General features: G+C 31.7%; 1 protein-coding gene across 5 annotated transcripts in view; it reads left to right on the top strand.

The window, feature by feature from the left end:
• LOC123275370 (homeobox protein prospero) overlaps positions 1 to 23,983 on the top strand; it is a 111,890-nt gene that overhangs the window by 62,297 nt on the left and 25,610 nt on the right. The window contains exon 1 of one of the 5 annotated variants that reach the window (XM_044743452.1): positions 11,857 to 11,868. The exons of the other annotated variants lie outside the window; for them this stretch is intronic. The gene's annotated coding sequence lies outside the window, so the exon portion shown is untranslated. Of the gene's footprint in view, positions 1 to 11,856; positions 11,869 to 23,983 lie in introns of those variants that run through there. 5 annotated transcript variants of the gene reach the window in all.

Raw genomic sequence — 23,983 nt, 5'->3', positions numbered from 1 at the left:
TTTTGTGAAAACGAGATAATACAAAAAGCTCACTAGCCGTTCCTGTGCGAATCCCGGAGCGGAATAAAAGGGTGAGTAGGTGGTGGGAATAAGAGGACGATGGACGAAGGATGCAGCCGCGAACCAGCCAAGGGGTGGTACTGGGTGTCGGGTGACTAGAGGGCGTGGTCGGGCGATTTTCCAGCGGCTGTGTAAGAGAGAAAACGAAAAAGAGAGACCGTAATAAAAAAAAAAAAAAAAAATAGAAAGAGAATATGAGGGCGACTCGACAAAGCGATCAGAGACGAGGCAACGAATGAACAAGAGAAAGTGAGAGAGGGAAAGAGCGAAGAGAGGATAACAAATCAGAGAGAGGGAATAAAACAGAAAAAAAGTGATAGATGCAAAATACGTATACGTGGACTGAACACGTAAGCATTTTGACGAGTCGCTCGGATGTGCGTTATCTCGGAGCGCAAACTTGTATGCGTGAGCCAGCAAACGATCGAAAAAGCAAGGCAAGGATGAATCTGTAGTGTGTGTGTGTAGGTATATGCGTTGAACAAAGTGAGCGTGTATTTATATATCACGTGAACGTGGCCCGTGGGGCAAACGGGTGGTAGGTGGGACAAAGAGGAAAAAATCATTGCGCGGTCCAGCCTCGAGGCTGATCGATGGTTGCTGCACTCGTATTCTACGCTCGTCCACCCTCAACCTGCCCTTGCGGCCGTTAGTTGCCCCATGACTCTCGTTGCACCCGTTCCACCGAGTCACCACCACCCTCAACATATTCACTGATCCCTGGGACTCACCGAATGGTCAGACAAAAAATGGCCGTTGTATCCGTCTGTCTAGCTGACGTCGATGTTTGATGACCTCACAGTCTCGACGAGGGGAAATGCGGAGAGGATACCGGCTTTTGAGTCGGAGTGGTTAGAGGTCGAAATACTGACTAACACTATTGAAACAGCACCCGAGAAAAATCAAAAAAAATTATAGAGAGGGATTCTAGTGAGATACGGGAGACGAAAATCAATGATGCTGATGATTTTCCCCGTGTACCTTCGGCTACATTTTTATTTATATTTATCTCTACTTTTTTTTTGTTTCTGCTTGCACATTCATCATCATTTATTAACAGACTTACAAATTTTCAAAGATGATCTTTTTATCCAAAGATATCGTACTCACATTAATTGATACTATAATCATCACTGATCTAGGATTTATTTTCTCAGAGAATCAAACAGCTGCATTGAGATTTGTCTATAGAATTATTGATGATAGTTTTACTTTTTTGCTTTCAGCACTTTACTATTATCCGTGTTATATCAAGTGTATACAATTCGATGCATCAAACAATGCTTATTACACCGATGAGAATGTTCGTTGACATCAATTATCGATATAAACACGTGATAATTATATTCACCTGCCGCTTTCATTATTATTTTATGAACCGACAAATCTCACCGATTATTTTGGGTTATTGCCATTTATTATTGTTTATTAATTATCTTTTGAAACCAATATAAATTTAATTTTTTTTTTTTCAATTCATTAACAAGAAGGATCTAGTTTTCGATGATTTTTTGAACTTGTTCATAACAGGCTACAATTCGAAAGTTTTTAGCTGTAAAATGCTTATAAAATTGAGTCTATTTATTTATTTCTACACCTAAGAAAAAACTAACTTGATTTAAGAAAAAAAATCTTGAACCAAGAGATTCGTTTTGAAGAATCATATCACCGTGGATTGAGCAGAAAAATTCTTGGAATGTTGTTTACTTTAAGTCTATTGTATTTGATTAAAAATTTTTCTGCTTAATTTGACATGATCAATCTCTTCAAAATGATATTCTGGATTCAAGACTTTTTTCTTGGTGAATCAAGTTTTTGATTAATGCATACTCAATTAATTAACTTTTTTTTTTATAAAGCCAATACGATTAAAACTTGGATATTTTTACCTTAAAGCTATGTAAAAATCATAAAAATGTGCTATATTCATAGGCTTAAAAATCTTGAATACAACGTAATAATAAGTACTTTTGATAGTAACGGAGAAATTTTTTTCTGCCTCATTTAACTTGGCACAAAATATATAACACAATACAGTATTAAATAAAAGTATGATATCCTGTTATGTCTTTCGGGTCAAAATATATAAGAACCCGAGCTTCGGTATTATTATAAATGCTGTTAGCATATTCGACAACTAGAAAAGACTGACGTTCACCACCAATGATGCACGACACTCCCAACGACGTTAATGATCATCCGTGTGTTCACATCACTCGACTCGTCGATCCTTACGTTCAACTCACAGAGACAAAAAAATCTCTTCACCCTACAAATGTCGAGGCGTCCTAAACGGATACGTGTATGATAGAATTTCTTCCGTCATTAAGAAAGCCTTACAATGTGTACGCAAAGCTTTTCTAAGCTTCAGAGGTTTAACTATTGACCTCAAATATCATGAATCCTATAATCGAGTCGTCTATAAGCGAATACCAGTATACTTTGACAAAACTTTTTCTGTACAAAATGTATTTCATATATCTCATTGAGTCTTCTCTTATATTTCTTTGAATTTACTTCGACCCGAGATTTTTATGTCTATTTAATGAACATTAAACACAAAAATTTTTCATGTCTTTAGTTTTACTTTTTCTTTTCTCTATCATTTTTTTCTTTTATTAAACTTGCTATTTAAACGTTCAAATAAAAAATTCAGGTATATCATATAAACTTCTATAATTTTTCTCCGAATAGCAAAAATTTAATTAAATGCAATAAAATTACTGTTTAATATATATATATATATATATATATATATATATATATATATATATATATATATATATATATATATATATATATATATATATATATATCAACAATGAATTATTTTAAAGATTAATTCTTAATTTTTATATGTTACGAATAAAACTTAATTTGTGAAAATCGACGATCCGGTTTTAGAGAAATTTTACATAGGTTTGTGTTACTTTATCTATACACACTGGTTATGTTCAGTTCACACTAAATTATTGTGTAAAAGAATTTGTTAACTCAAGCTTTTATGTTAAATTTGACGACAAACGTTTTACTGTGTAACAATAATACTTTCACTATGAATCGAATAAGTTATGAATAAATAAGAGGTCTGGAAAGTTTGGTGGATATTATACTGTGCTGTGTCTAATGAGAATAATAGTATATACATATATAAACTCTGACCTGCCGCAATCCCAAGTATATGAGGTTACGTCAAATGGTAAAAATCATCAAAAAAGGAAAAAAACCTCTTTTGTACATGGGGGAGACTGTGATGCTTGGGAAGGTCATTGAATAGATAGGGAAAAAGTAGCAGTGATTGAAAAAGCCGGGTATGGCTCTTGCACGGCAACATCGAGCATCAGCATCATCGAATGACCAACCCTCGTTACCGAAATGCACATTGCGGAACCCTTGGTCTGGTGCTCCCGTAATGATTTTTCCTGAAAATTAATTGACTAACAACCAAATGAGAAATTTTCCCTTGCTTTTAACATTTGCACATTTTTATCCTTTTTTGCCCTATGCTTTGCATGTGCATACTCTATTGACAATTTACAAGTCACTTTACCTTTCCCCTCTCACTCCCTTCTCCTTCTACTCTTGATACGCGATACGGGTAGCTGTCCATATAGTATATTTAAAACGACTATCAAAGATTGAAAATATAAAAAAAAAAATGATGTTTTTATTTGATACAAATTTAGTGACGTATCTGCAATATTTCGATTGTTGAATGTGCTTGAAGATCAAAAGGACAATCATTGTACAGTGTACTATGAATAGAAATATACACTAAAATTTTATTTGAAGTGACTTGGTCGTCTGGTACATGGCTTTTTGCCTCAGTCTTGTTCTCTTGTCAAATGAGAGATTCACGATTGTTTCAAAACTTTATATACTTACATTGGTTGAAAAACTAACTTGATTTTAGAAAACTACTTTTAAATCAAGAAATTTATTTTTTAGAATACCGGTTGTCTGGTAATCAAATACTTTTAGAAAGAACTTTACATGGTTAATTCAAGTAATATTTTTTATTGTCTGAAATGAAATTTTCACTTCAAAAACTCACAAAAAATATTTAATATTTTTTTTTTATGATTAAAAAGTAACCACAAACTGTAAACAAACCGATAATTTCTTGAACTAATGTTACTACCTATCTTAATCATACAGAAAGAAATTACAGGAAGAAATATGTGCCTAATTAAAAAATAATGTAGTGCTCTTCAATTTCTTCAATAAGTTTTTTTTCAGTGCAAAGCTTATGCATTCCGCCTTTTTTTTCAACGTCTGAAAAAAAATATTAAATATTAATATATTAGGTAAATTTTTTAGAAATGTGAGTTACGATTAATCGATTTATAACTTTTTTTTTTTTAATTTCCAATCTTAACGAAGTAAGAAGTTGTAATAACAAAATTTATTCTACTTTGCTGAATATAGTTCAATTATTTACGTTTTAGAAGTGAATTAATTTAGTAATCGTGTGTACAAAACTCAAAAAGAGAAAGCTATACTTAATTCTAAAATAAGTGCATGAGCACTAAAAAGTTTATCCTCGCTTACGTGATAGAATGATAGACATTTGTTCGTGAAAGAAAAATGCAAGATTTACAGTAGTCACGAAATGGCAAATTGGAGTTAGAACTTCCTTCATACTGATGGAACGTCTATTGAGTAGGTTGAGTTAAGGTTTGATTTGAAAATGTAAAACTGCTTTGATTCCATTTTTTTCAAATAAATTTGTATGCAAATAAATAAATAAATACATACATACATATAGCTAACACAAGTGAATGGAAAGATGATGATAAAATAATAGAATAATTTAATCTCTTAAAGAAACAAAATTTTGAGCTTTGAATTAAACCACACCGAATAATGCAATGTTAAATCATTGAGCTTACCCTCAAACTAAAACGACCGACCATCATGTACTTATGCATGAAGGGTGCGATATACAGTCGTATTCTATTGATTTTGCGTAACTTAAAAAAATCTTAATGTGGCTTTTAGTAGAAGGGGAAAGTTTAAATTTAACGATGTTGGAGAAACAAACATTAATGAGAGCGAGTATGTAAGATAGTTAGGTAAAAACAGAGATAGAAAAGGAAAGTACAATCAGAAAGCTTCAAAGATGCATGTAGACGATAGTCGACCCATGTGCTGTGTTGAAAAGAATAGTTATACTGATAGATAATAGCGTAAGAGTAATCATACATGCAAAACCACAAATTAAACACATGCAAGAATTGAAAAGAATTTCAAAAATTTATTATGTTCATATTCTTATTAGCCATTTAAAATTTTTATAATCAATTCTTTAAGCATTTTGTGTGTGGAAAACATCTTTTTCTAAGTCGAAAAATTTTTTGCTTTTTGCAAAAATAAAAGACCTCTTAAGAAGGTAAGCATGAATTGCCTTGAATTACACATTATAAAAAATAATGTTATGCGTTTTTATCGATTCATTATTTATTACTTTCTAAATATGACCATTTTGCCCTACTCTCCTGCTTGCTAATCCTTATTATTTTATCTCGTGAAGATTTCAATAAAATAGAACTAAAAGAGGGAACAGGAAAAAATCAGAATCCCCATAGCACTCGTATCGTTACTCTCGTCTGAAATTTGTCCTCTCCTGATTTTTTTCATTTAAATTTTATTATCGTATGCACTTCATCATTACATAACCCTAAAGTTCTTGCGTCTCTCAGTAAATGTTAGTGTATAAAACTATAAGTAAAATATAACTTAAAAAAATATCTGTAGTTTATAGAAAGCCCAAGAAACTTGTTATTTACGGAAGCATTTTTAATGTGACTTGGACAAAAAAAAATTTTTTTTTCCTTATGCTGAAAATAATTGATTCTCACTTATGACTTGAGATTATTTCTCAACTTACAAATTTTGAATCTGTTTTCACAATTCATTTATCCATCACTGTCATCTTCTAAGCTAATCTCATAAACTTCTATATAAATTTGATAGAATCTTGTCATCATTTATGGTTTACAGCCCAAAATTTAAGATTGATTTTGAGTATCTTTAAACCTGACCAAAGTCTTAGTCAATAAATTAATTACATTAACTTTAGATAAGAGCTGATAAGAACTGCAGGTATATTCGTCATGGCAAGATCAGTTTTATAAACTTTCAAGTTAATAGTACTTTTCTGTAAATAGCGGTATAGATCTTCTGCAATAGGTTGATTTCTTAAGAAAAGTGGAGATATAATGAGAACTCGATTTTTAAAAATCGTGGTAAGACTAATTACTTCCCAATTTTTAAAAATCATTGATTTTTATAGTGGGAAGTTAAAAAAATATTCTTTTTAAAAAGCGTCAAACATTCTTAAAAAACATTTTCTTCTATCTAAAATATAAAGTTCAGCGTTCTCATTCGCTGACTCTAGTCATAATAATCTAGTATTAAGCCGCGAGGCATAATTTCCCCGGTGAATTTCTTAATGCCGGAGCTCCGATTCGGAGCGAGGTGAGAGTGAAAAAAAATAAAAAAGGAAACAGTGATGAAGAAATGAGAGAACAAGGTAGAAAATTGAAAGAGGGGATGAAGGAGTTCTTGGATTCCCAACCAACTCGACGATCCCGCATCCGACGAGTTTGCATCTAGGAGGAGCAGAGGGTGAGATGAAGAAGGAAAGAGTTAAGAGTCAACTCGGAGACGAGGGGTATCAAGCAGTCGAAAAAAACGAGGCGCAAGAGGAAAGTAGGATGGTTGGGCAACTCTCTTCGTTTCGAGTCAGAGAAGGTGGAGAAGACGAGTAAGTCTACGTTGCAATGATATCGATTCCAATGCTTCTTACTAGAGGCCGTTAGTAAGGGTAGGCAACCCCTTACGTTTTTATCCTATCCTTTTTTCTCCATCTCCACAACGCCAAACCACCGCAAACCTCCCGATCTTTCTACCCTCTATTCCGTAGCCCTTCGATCCTCTCATGATATTTCACTTAGTTATTCCTCTACTCTCGCCTCTTATCGCTCCTTGTTTTCTTATTTTATTTCCTCTCTCATTCTCTTTCTATTTTTTCTGTTTCTTTTGTCTATAAGCTCATCCAGGTATCTAGACTTTTTTTTTTATCTCGTTTAATAACGTCTTATTCTATCCTCTTAGTAATACCGTCAAGAATGTATTTTTCAACTTAAATCGCAAGTTATTTATAATTAATGATAGATATATTTTTATACGTCGACTCATAAGCACAACATTTCAATTGTATGATATTTTTAACTTCCTGTAATAAAGATTTAAAATTTTCAAAATTTGGAAATTTACTATCACCTCGATTTTAAAAAATCGTTTTTGTCTTATGTCATCGTTTTGAGGAATGTCATTGTCGAAAAATTTCGAAAAATAACTGCTACTTTCTACTTAAAAAAATTTGTCAGATATCGCAAGTTACATTAAAATCAGCTAACTCATTCGAAAGATATCACAATTCAAAATGTCAAATAATGAATTTCTACGCAAAAACTTAAAATTAAAAATTTTTTTTTTTTTTTTCGATTATTGAGTTTTATTATTTATATTGCCAGTTTTGGTGAACACGTGTATGAAAGTCTTTGATATTGTAGAATAATATTTAAAGTAGTGAGTAAAGATGATAGTATTCTCTTGTTTCTTCTGTTTAATTGATTTTTACGATTTAAAAAAAAAATCATAGAAGCAGAGTAATTCGATAATGAATTTTTTATAACTAAGATTAATCTCTCCTCAAAATGTGGTTAGTGTAAACTACTTTTAATCCAATTTATTGTTTTATATTATATTTTTCAGTTCGATTTGAAATGATGCTTTTTATTTACCGATCAGACGGAATAGAAGATAAAAAAACAGTCTGAGAGAGCTGAGGGGCGAGAGGCCTAAGGGCTTATGGTAGGGGTTAATGCAAGATATTGCAGCCCCGTGGGATACGTTGAGAACGTAATCTCTACGACGGAGCTCGAGACGTATTACAATTCAAGCTGGTTTCCTATACCGACAATATACATACCAAGTCATTCGTTATTTTTTCCTTTTCTTTGCTTCGTATATGAATAGTCTATTCTTGTTCGCTCATCTCCACTAGGCGAGTTCCATCTATGACGATTAAAGTTCTTACTTTGGATTCGTCTCCTTCCTCAATTTAAGACCGAAAATTAGACCGTTTCCTCAAAATTTTACATAGAAAAGTGTACCACATACATTTCCAAATGTATGCATTAGTATTTGTTGCGATATTTAAAATCAGGTACTATTATTAAATCAGCTAAAAATTTAATATTATACATTCAAATATAGTATAATACTATCAGCAACTTAGTATTAAACAAAAATGAAAAATTTAACAATTTACGAAATAATGGTAAAAAAAAAAACATTTTGAGCTTTAAAGCTCGAAAAGACGATGAGGAAAAAAAATTTTTTTAGATCAAAGTATCATTTTAAAAATTATCCTTTAACTCTGAAGATAGGGTGAAATAACGCTTATCGGTAAATAAATTTTGAAAAACATAAATATTAATTTTGAACGTTAAGATATTTTTATGATTCTACATTTACGGAACATGGGAAAAAATCAATGCTTGAATCTTTCATCTGATACGATTACCTAATTGACTTGTTAATTTATTTTTATGCTTCAATACGAAATATCCCCTAGAAATGAAGACATTAGTGAAGAAGGTTACCCCAAGATCACATAAGAGTCTAACATAATTGTTCAAAATAATAATCAATTAAAATTTTCCTCACAATCATAAGCAGATCAAAATTTTGATCATTAAAATTAATAATTGTTGGGGTTAACCTCGTAATAAATGTAATGTCCAAAAATTGACAAATTATGTATAAAAAAAAATTGAATATATTTCTCAATCTAACGTCAATGTGTAATACCTTTTTTTTTTTTTTTTTTTTTTTTCAAGCCGAATTCAAAACATTTGTCATGCAATAAAATTCTCTACTTTCAAATGACTACTTAATTCTGATTAATAATTTGGTTGCGTAGTGGGCTAATAACAAATATTTCTTAAATAAGCTAAAGCAAAAGAATAAATTTGAAAAGTAAAAAAAAGTACTGTTATACAACGGAAGAAGAACAATAGAGGTGTGAAAAGCAGACAATATGAAAGAAAGCTAAGATTTTTCTTAAAATGTCCTTACACAAAATCAGAAATAGAAGGAAGGGTAACTTGCATTCCTTCTGTCAAGTATCATGTATTCTACAGTTGATGCCGGGTAGAAGATGAAGGGGCGCGAAATCGCGCTGTTGTATATTTATGAAAAGACGTTAATGTGAGAAAAAAAAAAAGATGAAAAGATGGCTAGGAATATCCATGAAGAAGTACAGAATTCAGGACGTAGGACGAAAGAAATAAAAGAGGGCCACGAAGAACAATGAATGCAAGTATAAGAAGAACTAGAAGGGTGGCTGATGCTTTAGAGCGGGTGGTGCATATAAGATGGGCGACGTACAATGCACGCACCCTCACGATATACTCGAGGTCTCCTCAAGTAATGCCTCAACGACGGGAATATATATAGCGAAGAGAAAAGATTCCGAAAACTCGGCCGCTCAATACGTACGAACCCTGTGTAGATTTTTTCGTTTTTTCCCTTCCAGACAAACCCCTTATATCGTCTCGTTGAGTTCACTTTCCAACTCCAGCAAATGTTTTAAAAGCATCGCCGTCAATTTCAGACATCTTAAATTTTTCGCTTAAGTGTATGTAGCCATCTTATCACATTATAAATTTTTTGTTCAGATCGTTCTGTATTCCACTATTTTTAAGTACCTTGGTCGTTAAATATTTTTCCACATAATAATTATTTTTATTATTACACAGAAAAAAAGGTCATTCGGTGGTCGAAATAGAAATAGATTTCATAATGGATAAAAAAAAACTACTAGGATCGTATAAATTATTAATAAAATAACTATCTACTATAAAACGAATGCAAAAGTAAAATTTCATTAGATAGACATAGAAAGTAGGTAATTTTTTGCCTAGACCGATAGATAGATATGCAAATTAGAACTCATTTATCCATCGTTTAGATGCAATCCACAAAAATTTTACAAGTCATTGCATTCAATAGTTATTTTGCAAAGAAACAACGTAAGAACCAATTTTCGAATATTTTGAAGGAATTCAAATTTCTGACCTGTAATATTTAATTAAAAAAAAAAATAACTATGCAAATTGAAGCTTATTTCATCAGCTTTAAGATGCAATTCACAGAAGTTCAATAGGATTTTACGTTTAGTTGTTATTACAAAAAAAAAAAATGTGAGCCGTCATGGGACGCCTGGCAGATGTGAAACATCGTGTGTGTACAAGTAATATGCATAAAAGATAATATTATTACAGGAATTAAATATAGCCTAATGAAAAAATGAAGTATTACGAATTTCTTACAGGAAATGGTAACTTTATTTAATAAACATTTATTTACATGTGATATAAAAATTCGATATTAATATCAAGTGGCCACAATTTAAATATTTTCATCTGTGACTTCAGTAATAGTTATATTCGATGTTTCCTCTGCCGGTATTACTGTGACGATTGGTCGATGATAACTAGAGTACGTTACAAAAGTATTGGATGAAACATTATCAAGATATCTCACAAATACAGCATCTATTGTTGTTCCATATTTGGTAGTAGATTCTCTTGGATTGTTGTTGATTTGCAATTGAAATTCTTTTTGAAGAAATGTCATTAATGGCATTGATTCAGCTCTTGCAAAATTTACATTAAAATCTCCAGCTAAAATTAATGGTAGTTTATGTTTATTCGTTTTAAAAATTATTGAACCTCTTTGACTATAAGGAAATAACCTTTCATGTAAAAATGAAATTATATGATCCATTTTGTTATTAGGTGAAATGTATACTACAATCATAATTAATTTACTTCCGTCTTCTAGTTTAACATGTGAAGCACACATATCACCAATAGATGTTTGGGAAACATGAACTTCTGTAGCATTTTGAACTGCTAGATCCATGTTGAGTGTACAGTCGACGCTCTCTGTATTGGACCTCTCTGTATTTGACCGCTCTCTGTATTTGACGATTTTACACAGCTCTTATGGACAAGGGCGAGTCAAATACAGAGAATGGTCCTGTACGGGCGAGTCAAATACAAAGAGCGTTGACTGTAGTAACATATATATATATATATATATATATATATATATATATATATATATATATATATATATATATATATATATATATATGCTATATATATATATACAGGGTGTCCCAAAAGTCACGGACGCCATTGTAGCATCTGATGAAAAAATAATTCTGAGACGAAAAGTCCTTAGCCATTTTCAATTAACCGTATAGATAATTAATTATTAATTAAAAATAACGTCTCTTTATTTGTTAGAGAGAGAGCGCCAGTGTCCAGTAAAGTATGTGCCAAACAAAGACACAACTAACTGTATGACTAACTGGTTTCTATAGCTAACGTAGTCACACATATTTACTTAACCATTCACACCTCCAAGCGTCTTCGTTGGAACGCACTTGACTTGACACTAGTGCTCTCTCTCTAACGCATAAAAGGACGTTATTTTAATTAATAATTAATTATCTATGCGTCTGATTAAAAAATGGCTAAGGACTTTTCGTCTCAGAATTATTTTGTTTATCAGATGCTACAATGGCGTCCGTTACTTCTGGGACACTCTGTATATATATATATGTATACCTCAGTATAGCGTGGCGACCCGTCGCCACGGCAAGCGTCGCCACGCCAACAATTCGGTTTACAAGTGAGCCTATAGATGTTTCACATCAAAAAAGTAAAAGTAATTTTTGAGATTTTTTAAAATTTTTGAATTGCTGTCATTTCTAAACTAATCAACCGATTTGGGTCATCTTCGAACTTAACCTCGAAAATCGTCCTAAAAATGACTATGTTACGTTTTATTGAGATCCGTACACTGATAAAAAAAAATATCTTCATTCAAGAAAAATATTCTTGCTCCAAGAAAATTATTTTGAAGAGAACTAGTTGTCTTATTTCAAGAAATTCTTGTCTTGATTTCATGTTTCTTGGAGTGAGAGATCTAATCACTCCGATCGATAACATTTTTACTTGGTTCCAGACTATATTATCTCTGATCGATACAAGTGAATTCTTTATTCAAGAATGATTCTCTTCAATAAAGAATAATTTTATTTCATTTTAAGAATTATTGATTGTTGATTCAAGAACAAATTTTTTTATTTATAATATTATAAGTTTAAGTCAGAAAAAAAACTTTGAAGTAAAAAAATTTGTTTTTCTTTATTTGCCGAAAAATATTTATTAATACAGAGAATAGCAAAAATACAAAAATTTATATGCTTAAAACAAGTAAAATAATATCTTAATTCAAGAGTTTCGCCATACTTGGAACAAGTCGGTAATATCTTGAACCAATGTTACCGTCTATCTTGATCCAAGAGAAAGAAATTCTTGGGCGAAGTTGTATAGATCTTATTTTAAAACAACCAAGTTTCTTGATTCAAGAATCAATTTTTTAACCCTAGACTGGTCAACGTATGAGCGTGACGCTGCGCTCAATTATATTTTTTTTATTACATCTTCAATATTTACTAAAATTATTCAAAAAAATTTGACTTTGTTCCTTGAACATTTTAGAATATATTAATAATTTTTTCAAACATCTTCGAAAAGGTTAAATTGCTGAAAAAAAAATTACTTAAAAAAATTCGCGGGGCTTTCCTCATCGCTTGACCAGAGTCGTAAGTAGTTTTTTATCCGTGGCGTTGCCGAAAACACCTCTAGTCTCTGCCTGTCAAACGTGTATGTACTGGCAACACTGTACGCTCTAAAAGCATTGCGGCAAATCCCTCATCACTTGACCAAAGTCGTTAGGTCGCGCTTATTAACCAGTCTAGGGTTAAGTTAAGAGAATTAAATTACTTAAAACAAGAATGACATTTTGAAGAAAAAGTTTTTCTTGAATCAAGTCATTTTTTTCATCAGTGTATGGAATTGCGGGAGTTAGAGAGGAGACAAGGCCTGTTATATCGTGTATATATTTATATATAAACAGATAAATACATACATATATAAACTTTTAAACCATATGCATTTTCTGAATTCGCTTGACGAGCTGAGTCGAAATATAGCAAAATTTTTCAAAAGTTCCGTCATGAGGACCAATGCAATAATTAAATTTCTATGAAATCTACTAAAATAATTTTTAGTCTTCCTTAATTTTTTCTTGAGCCAAGAAAATTTACCTTGAAGTCAAAAATTATCTCTTTTTGTATACATTTTAGTTTTTGTAAATAAGATATGATGCTCATGATGATGTCTTGAGTAAAATTGATGACTTGTATAATTAATAAGATAAAAATTAACATTGAAACATATCATCACAATACTTACAGATAAATATATATTCTTTTTTACATGCAAAGATCCTTAAGCTATACTTGATGTATTTCTTGTGCGTTGAAGGCTCAAGTGGAACTCATCATCAAACTAAAAGTGTTCTCATGCGGCTCCAACGTTATACCGTATTATGTTCTCCTTCTTTATCTCTTGAACTTTTTTCACTTTCTTCAGGATATACTTTATCTTCTTCCCACTTTCTTCTTTTCTTCAGTAACAGAAGAACATGAAACTCAATGCCCTCAAGTACTAACCCTACGCATTGTTGTATGCTTAAGCAAGAAAAATTTTATTCTTACGCGACTTCACTAACCAAGATGCCAGGTAATCAAAACAGTTTTTTTTTTCTCAATTCATTATCTTCAATTTAAATTGATCGAATATTATTTATTTTAATAGTATCATAATTTTTGATACTTATTTTATTCAATGAAAAAATTTTATGCTGAAAACTAAAAATCAGATGACAAAAAAAATGTTTTCTAAGTAGAGCAATGTATATGAAAGACAGTTTGTTTTTTTAGTTACACTGGGAACTGTTTTGTATCACATGAAGTCTACTGCAACTTGCTCTTCATTGAGGAAATGCTACTTAAAGAAATCAACAGAGTGCCTAACATTATGTAAATGAAAGACATAAAGATAACATGGATGTGTATAAGTAAAAAAGTGTAAGAGTATGATGAATTGAAAGTAGAATAATTTTGCGACTTAATGCAACAAATGTAGCCTTGTCACTAGACATAAGGCTCGATGCAAGCTTTTCTTTTTCTTGATGTATGTCAACAATGCTTTAAAAGTACATATTTTTCATCTTCAGTTATTCCTAACATATATCCTAGGCTTTTTACTTTCGGAAGTTAAGCTTAATATTGCAATTGCTATAGCAATAACAAGATCTAAAGAAAACAGATAATGCTTATTATATTATTATGTATAAATACATTCCCACACTCGGTTTTTGTCTTTAAATTCCTTAAATGCAAAAACATAAAAATAAACAAAAAATTAATTTAAATTATAAATGAATAGATAAAAATAAAGAATCAAAGCCGAATGACCGAGTGTGTTGATGTCGGAAGTTTGTATCCATTGGAGCAAGTATCTTTATTATTTGTGGAAGCCTCCACTTCCACAGAGGAAATACTTCCATTCTCCAGAACGTGTGAGATTAAATCGAGAGTGAAAAAGTGAATAAGAAAACAAGAGAAAAGAATGAATAACAAAGGACAATAAGTAGAGACTTGGTGTTAAGGGGACGCGGTACGATACCTGTGCGACTGTCCACCGTCCGGACGTCCGCTGTTTTGTTACAATCACGCGTGGTATCAGAAGGTACCGCTGCTTTGCGACCTCATGCCATTATACGCACCGATTCAGGATGTTGAGAGGCCATGGGCTTGGGCTTAGCCACCTCAAAAAGGCGCGGAAATTGTTCCGGTTATAACAATACCCCCTACAATCCGGAAATCACTTCTTAATTGATTTTATACTAGTAAATTTCTCATAGGATAAGAATGAGTCTATTGTTTAAGGCAAAGTCGTGTCATTCATTTTAGGAAAAGACTCTTAAATGCAGTTATTTGAACCAATATGTTTAACTCTAGAAATCAAAAATCCAAGCTTTATAAATTAAAAAATGTCAATTTTTTTTAGTTCCAAAAGAAAAATGGCCTGTTTATTTGAAGTTTGATTTCTTTAAGAAATAAGAAATTTTTCGATAAAGTACATTATTAAACAATAAATGACAAAAAAATTTCATTAAAAAATATAAATTTTGATTTACGAGATCAATTTCATGGAGAGCTTCATTTTTCATTTATAGATGTCTTATAAATTTTTTTTTATTATTCACTTGCTAAATAAAAAAGTAATATTGAGGAAAACATAATATTTTTTTCATGGTAATGAGATTGTATTAAATTGCTTGTTCAGAATAATTATAAATGAAAAAAAATTTACAAAAATTAGAAACCATAATGATTAGTGCTTCTTCCAATTACTTATAATTGTAAAAAAAAATAAAAGTATCGAAAGAAATTGGGTTTGGCTCAAGTTAAACTCGTCATAACAATATTTTATCATTCATGACAAAAACTTTTTATAATAGACTATTCAGTACTACTAAGCAAACTATCGTTGTTCCTTTGTAGTGATCTTTTGCCAGGCGTGACCTCGTATTTCAAGTGGAAATGAGTTTAATACATCCTATTCCCATTAATTCGTCGCGACATGACTCCAGAAAGTCTCAGAAAATTGATTCAATGCTATTTTGAAAAGAGTTTTCTGTAATTCTTAATTGAATAAAACTCGACTAGTTAATATTATAAACTAAAACAATAAAATTAAAAAAAAAAAAAAAGAAAGTGACTATGTTAATATCAAGTGAATTAAGATTAGAAAAAATGATTAGTAAATCTTACTATGATCATATTATAAAAGACGAAATGGAAGAGGGTCTTCATAATAGTAGCAACTTTGCCTTCAGATGGGGTAACTCAAGATGGGTCTAAGTGAGTCTTCCGGTCTACGTGCAATGATAGCCCTGAGAACTCAGCCGACTCCCGGATATGTACTAGTACACATACAACCGACTTATTGCTATCAAACGATATAGATATAGTACACACGCGCCAACTTAATGGTAATCGCTGTCACAACATCATCATCATCACACGACGCCTTTACATTAATCTGCGCTTTCATATACATTTGCAGCATCACTGCCATCGCTGTAGAATTACTTTAATACGTGTATGTATCCTCGCGCATAAGTATAAGTGTGAATTAATTTTTAGGGAAATAAATTATTTAAGAGAGTTCACTCAAATAAATTGAGATAAACGTGTGAATGATCAGAGAAAATTTTTTAATTTTGAAATAAAAATACTATTAATGATAGTGGTTATATTATTAATCATGTTTGTAAATTTATTTGATTGAATCAAATCGTTCCAGTGTATTGTTAATCATGTTGTGATTCTAGCTTTAATTTTTTTCTCTCTTTTATATTTATTCTATTTTATTTCTTTCTCTTTTTCTAAGGAGACGGGGTCCACTAATTTTTTTCGCGGCCTGCGAAAGTGTAGTCCACAAAACTCATATCTCTGGCATTAAAAGGTAGTGTCAACAGTTGACCGATTCTTCTAGTTGCTCGAGTGTATCGCCTTCCGCAGCTTTGTCATCAAGTTCCGGACTAAAAGGGCCTATGCTTTTTCTACCTATTTATTTTTCGATTGTTTTTCTACAATTTTTTACACCTATGTCTCTTATATTCTTTTACATTTCCGTAATTCCGGATAGAAAGAAAAAAGTTTTGTATTAATTTTATTATTATCTTCATGAACACACCCGTATTAAGAAATAGAATCTTATCTATCAAAATGAAATCAATGTACTCATTAAAAGAAAATATACCTGGTTAACAGTACACTTGTAAGTGAATCATAACAACTATAATTGATTAAACTAGAAGGCTTGAAAGATAAAATTTCAATATTATTGGTTGATCTGGGTGCATCTGAAGGATTTGATCGCTTGAATGAATAAATGTGTACGAGACAGGAGGCACATACCTTTATAGTCTGAGCTAAAGTGAGTTTGGCTCGCATAGCAGAAAGAATGAATTGCAGCACGTTGTCCGGTGCAAGAGTAGTTGTATGCCTCAGCTGAGGGTGGAGACGCAGTTCGGTGAGCTCGGGACCACTTGAGAGTGCTCACCATTTCCTTTATTCCTTCAATCAACGTCAGCTGGGGAAGCAAGTCTAGTGTGTACACTAGGCAAATACTCGCGTGCTCCGCACTAGTACATTACATAGAGACCAGTGACTACATCATCCGGACGCTGACGATATGAGGATGATGATGACAACTGAAGCAGACAAGGAAAAAAAGAAACGGTGGCTGTTTTTAACCCTCGGAAGTCATTTGATCGATTTTTTGCAGGAGGTACATAATGACAGTGAGCATGTGTGCCTACTTTTTCTTATTATTTTTCATCACTACAAACAATAACCGAAATCTCATTTTTAACAAAAATTTATATTTATCCAATTTTTCATTCAATGGCTTCCTTTTAACTGCTTCAACAATTTTTGCTATAAATTTATTTCAATACAAATAAAAAAAAAATTAGGAAAACGGTTGACCCTAAAGGTCATCCCTGCAACTTCCCGCTGATTCAGTTAATACATGGCCGTTTTTTTTGAGCTCTTCGAGCTCAAAAATACGATCTGTGTGTGTTGTTCTGAGCCCTCCAAGCTCAAAACGATACCTTTTCTATGCTTTTGAGCTCTTGAGCTCAAAAGTCTGATAGAAGTTTCATAGAACACTATTTTTTGAATTTTCAAACCGCAATAACTTTTGAATGAATGTACCGATTTTTACGCGGTTGGCGGCATTCTACGCAGTTTTTTAAGCCTCATAAAGAACTTTGAAGTTTTAATTGGTCAAACTATAAATTCCGGAGTAACTCCGAAAAAACACTTTTTTCGGTTTTCTTTGGTTCACGATATCTCTCGAACGAATCAACCGATTTTGACCGGATCGGCGGCAATCGACGTGGTTTTTTGAGGTTGAGAGCTGATTAGTTTTTGAAATTGATCGGTAGAGCCGTTTAAAGGTTATTCCAAAAAAACCACTACTGAAAAAATTTTTTTTCCTATTTTTTTTTAGATTTCTCCAAATTTCTCAAAATCTATCGGTCCAAATTTTCAGGAAATCTACGTTTGGCAAAGCCCTTTCGAATGGCACCAACCGCGATGAAATCGGTTCAACCGTTCAAAAGTTATTAGAGGTTTACATACTTACACACAAACACACACACACACACACACACACACACACACACACACACACACACACACACACACACACACACACACATACATACATACATACATACATACATACATACATACATACATACATACATATATACATACATACATAGTGACACCCTCGCGGGAATAGTCAGAGAAGCTTCCTAGGACCTCAAAACGTCGAGACCTGATGAAAACTCGATTTTCGAAAAACGGGGTAAAACCAATAACTTCCCGATTTTTGAAAATTTTCAATTTTCTTAGTGGGAAGTTAAAAATACGAAGCTTATTCACTTAATTAAAGTTTTTTTTTTTTTTTTCAATTTGATTAATAATAGCTGTAAAAAAATCATCTTGTAATATGATCTTTTCTCACAGTGTTTCTTCATTTCGGTTAATTGTTGAGAAATAGAAATAACTTGTTTTAAAGTAGGAAGGAAGAGTACTACACCGGATACAATATTATTCATGCATCATAGGTCACCTAAACGAGCTGTTTAGACGACTTCAAGTTAACCCAAATTGACTCAATTGGATTAACCACATCGAGACTCTCCTGACACTTGGGAACCGGCCCGTGAACACGTGATGTATATTCATCGTTTTAGCCGTAAGTCGACACTTTCGCTTCTCATGCAAATTATCTCTGTACTCATTTTTATGAACAAATATGTTTCTCTCGTTTTTTCTTTATGAATTTCAACTAAGTTGTCATCGTTTTAAGTGCAACTGTTTGTTAAATTGAGTTCTTGGATAAAATTCAAAATTTTATATACATTTTTTATCCTAAAAGTTTTGAAATTTCAGCTTTATTTTCCTTCATTACTACTTCAATATCTATAATTGAGTACAATGATATCCTAATATAAAATACAATTCATTATTGAGTTGAAATTGTTAAGTCTCAAAATTATCGATATTTATCGAATCATTGAAAAAAATTGGTCCCTGATTCTTTATTGGTTAAGGTCAAAGCGCGCACTTAGTCCGCGCAATGATAGAAAAAAAATACTACTATGAAGAAAATTTTGATACCAGAACATAAATTATTCATAATTATTAACAATTTATTTTCTCGATTGAAAAATTGTTTGAATTCATCAAAGTTATTTTTACTTAATTCAAGTAAAGTTATTCGTTTGTTTACCTATTATTACTCTCTTAAATCGAAATAGTGACTATAGTGACTATTCACTATTTTTGCAGTGCAGAGTAGATCACTAATTCAAATAGTGGTATACTTTTCACTACTAAATAGTGAATAGTCACTATTTCATAGTCGAAAGTCACTATTTCGATTTAAGAGAGTATTAAATCGAAATAGTGACTATAGTGACTATTCACTATTTTTGCAGTGCAGAGTAGATCACTAATTCAAATAGTGGTATACTTTTCACTACTAAATAGTGAATAGTCACTATTTCATAGTCGAAAGTCACTATTTCGATTTAAGAGAGTATAAAAGCAAATATTTAAAAATGAAGGCAAATATCGACATTCTTTTATGAAAAAATTTATAAATTTAAATAGTTCATTTTAATAAATTCTTGAGTCGCGAAATCTTTTTTAAGACAATAATTTTTCTTTCTCTCAGTGCAATTTAAATTTCTAACGACTTTTAGATATCCATTCGTTAATCGAATCAAATAATGTATTATTTGTTAACAAGATTTGGTCGTTTGTCGTTTGACCTATCCTTTGGCATAACGAAACTATTGTCGTAAATTTGATTAGAGAAATAAAAAATCTAAACAACAAATTTAGTAAATTTTAATATTAAATTACAAAAGTGAAGATGTGACCGTCGATGACTTATTAATATTAATCATCATTTCAATTTATGTGCGGAAGTAAAGAGAGAGCGAGAGAGAGAGAGAGAGAGAGAGAGAGAGAGAGAGAGAGAGAGAGAGAGAGAGAGAGAGAGAGAGGAACAAATCACGTAAAAGCGATTGGGGTGTTGAGATTGAAGTGTCCGCTCCTTGGATAGCCGGACGACATCATCTCTTTCAATCTCTCTAACTCTCTCTTTCTCATATTCATACTCACACATACTTACACCTCAATATCATGTATTATTTTATATAGTCGGCTGTCAACATTCAAGTGTCCGCTTCTTGGACCCTCAATACCTCATAATTCCTACATCTGATGGTCTCCCTCTTAATCTCTACTCCCGACAATCCAAATGCTTCTCGTATATAGATCATCGGAAGTCACCTTCCTCATTATCATACCAACTAACCTAACTCGCTCGATACTCGGGCACAGCCTTCATCCTGTATCCTAGTCACTTACGGCAGTCGTAGGTGGTCAACCCAAGAGTTCGCAACACGATAAGCCTTCAGCGAGAAAGTAACGGCTATTAGTACTGAATTTACACGAGAACCCCTGACATGGGGGACAAGACGCAAGTCTATTACTCTCAATCACTATGTGATTGGCTCAAACGATCAGACCATGCATCAGATTGCTTCCCTAATAAACTCGAGTTCTCAGTAGTTTATTTTCAAGACGAAATAATGTAAAGAAATTTTTTCATCGAGACAGTTATATATTGTATTCTTATGTAAAAATCAGATGACGATATTTGTTTTTACTCTACGAATTTAATTTAGATCATCCGTATAATAAAACTTGGACCATTGAATATAAATATGTAATCTTCTATGTAGTAAAATAAAAAAAAATAAAAAAAAAAAAAGATTATACTATTTTTATGTTATTTGGAGAAAAGTAAACAGTTGTGAAACATAGAAATGGCATTTTGCCATTAAGAATGCTACCAGACTAACGATAATGTCTTATAATCCTAGAATATTGTGGATGCCAATACGTCACATGAAATATACTAGTTTATTTTCTGCAAGTATAACTGCACCAAAAAACAGTTCAGAAGCATACTGTAACTAATAAAATAAAGAGTTTCCGTGCAGTTGCAGTTGCGACTAATCGTTGAATCACAATCTCTATACTTGACTCATTCACTTGTACTCACTTCGATGCGATTTTCTCGATGATGACTGTCGAGAATTATTCTTCTTCTACAATTGTATATTTGTACTTTACAATCACCAAATAAATACATTATTGATATTTTTTATCATTTACATAGTATAGTATTATTTCCGAGGGATAAATTTTAAGGAGCTACATATAACAATAAGTATCGTTACTAAAAAAGAAAAAGTCGCAACGGCAATTTCTGAGCCGTTGTATTATATAACTTGAAAACGATTGCTGCCCCACCTTTACAGGACATGTATATACACTGTAAGTTGTCTACCAACTGGTTTTGTCTGGTTTAAAGTACGATGCCTTAAATTTCTCCAAGACATTAGACGAATGGGACCCCCAAGACGTTGAAAGGGCAGGGGTTTATGGTATAACGGCAATGTTTAGCTTGGGGTTTGGAAAGACCCCAACATGAGAAGCCAAAATGTCGGTTACGCCTCGACAAGGCAGCTGGCACGCGCCTTGCTCAGAGTCCCAAGACTACAACCTTATTCTTACTGATTCTTAGTTTCTACGGCGCCCTAACGGTGGAAAATTACCTCGCCAAGGGGATACCTGGGCATTTAAATTGAGGGAACAACGTTCAGTGCTAAAAGCCACCTGAATATAACTAAAGGTCTTATTTAAACTTACAGTGGTGCCGGCTTTCAGGGATCTTATTAATATTTATGAATGTATATTACTGATATTTACACCAGGAAAAATAATATGTAATTATTAGGAAACAACTTTAATTTCTTAAGTAACCGTTTACAATGAATTTATATTTTAATTTGTGACTTATTTATTAATGTAAGTTTATTAATCGTATGTCATAAATAACAAAATATTATGAGATAAAATTACAAAAATCAAATTGATCAAATTATTACATATTAATTAATATCTGTATTATATCACAATTAAATATTTAAAAAATAGCTATAATCAATCTGGTAAAATATTAAAAACTAAATACAAATACTACGGATTCAAAGAGTATAATTAAAAAAATCATAAGTAAAATAGTATAAGTACTTCACTCAAGCTCCTGAAGATTTAAAATCATAGTAAAGCGACGCCAATGAAGACAAAGACCGTTGAACTTTTTATTTTCTTTTACGTATGAGTACACGGAGAAAAAAACATAGGGATTTTTCCTATTTTTGCATAGAAAAAAATTCCTATGTTGACATTGGGATTTTTCTAATGTTAACATAAGAATTTTTCCAATGTTAACATAGGAATTTTTCCAATGTCAACATAGGAATTTTTCCAATGGTAACATGGGAATTTTTTTTTTTTATTAACATGATAGAAATATCCATGTGACATAGGAAAAATTCATTTATCACTAAAATTTATGTTTATGTAATAGAACGCGGTTTATTGCCACGATTGTGTCTACAGTTCTTAACGAATCTAAATGAAATTAGACACACATATACTTCAGACGATTACCTCAAATGAGTACCAAGATAAGCACAATTGGTCGACTAGTTTAGGAATAGTAGGCATTTAAAAATTTTTAAAATTACAAAAATCATAAAAGTTGTGAATGTTCAAATAATGAAAAATATAAACACTTATGATGGTTCGATTTGAAAATAATTAACAAAACTTCTTTCATTGTTAAAAGTTTCAGTATTTATTATTCGACAGAATTTTTTTAAAGTTGAAATCTACCTTCCATCTCGGGCATGGCCGTATGGTGCTTTTTTTGTAATGACTTTATTGATTAGCAACTTCTGAAGAAGAATATAGATATTTTATTTTTATAATATTTTGTAAATTTTTATAAAATTTTATGTAATTTTATGAGAATTCATAAAATCTCAGGTCGTGGATCAAATTTTTGATTTCCCAAATTTTAAAAAATGTTATAAAATTTTATGAAAATTCATCAATAAATGAAATATCTCAATGAGAGTAACATCAGGATGAATTTATATTTCGAAAAGTGTCAATAATTAAGAAATGACGTTATATTTTGTCCACTAATGATATTTTTAACGATAAAAGCTCATTCTAGTATTACACTTATCGAGACCTTTCATTTGAATACTCACATGAATTTTTTATATATTTTATATATTTAATAAATATGAGTAATATCATATATATAAAATCCTTTTTTAAAAAGTTAAAAAGTTTATATCGTTAAAAATATCATCAGTAGACAAAATACAACGTCAATTTCTAATTATTGAAATTTTTTAAGATAAAAGCTCATCCTGATTTTACGCTTATCGAGACCTATCATTTGAGTACGCTTCTGTCAAAATGTCTATCATCAAAAATTTAATTAATCAACATTTTTACAAATTTTATTTATTATTATCTAACCGCTGCCATGTTAATCGTTGCCAAAGTGGTTGCCATAGCAATGAAAAGCGACAACAATGAAAACGTTACATCAACTTTTTAATAAAGGATTGCCTGCCACATGAAAATCATGTTACTGCCACATGAAAATCATGTTTCTGTCACATAAAAATCATGTTGACATGTCATTTATGCCTTAGTTATAGACCCCAAAAACTGTTTTTTCGGTAAATGTAAATCCGATTACCAATCGGTAGCCTCTACCGATTATTTTTTTCAGTGTATCAATTAACAACTCTTTCCTAATATTATACTTGACGGGGAGCAGTTAACAGAATACCAGAATAGCACGCGAGGGATCGCAAGTTCAAA

This window comes from Cotesia glomerata, linkage group LG1, assembly GCF_020080835.1.
Source record: "Cotesia glomerata isolate CgM1 linkage group LG1, MPM_Cglom_v2.3, whole genome shotgun sequence".
Taxonomy (NCBI): Eukaryota; Metazoa; Arthropoda; class Insecta; order Hymenoptera; family Braconidae; genus Cotesia; species Cotesia glomerata.
This window is presented reverse-complemented; position numbering and strand designations above follow the sequence as displayed.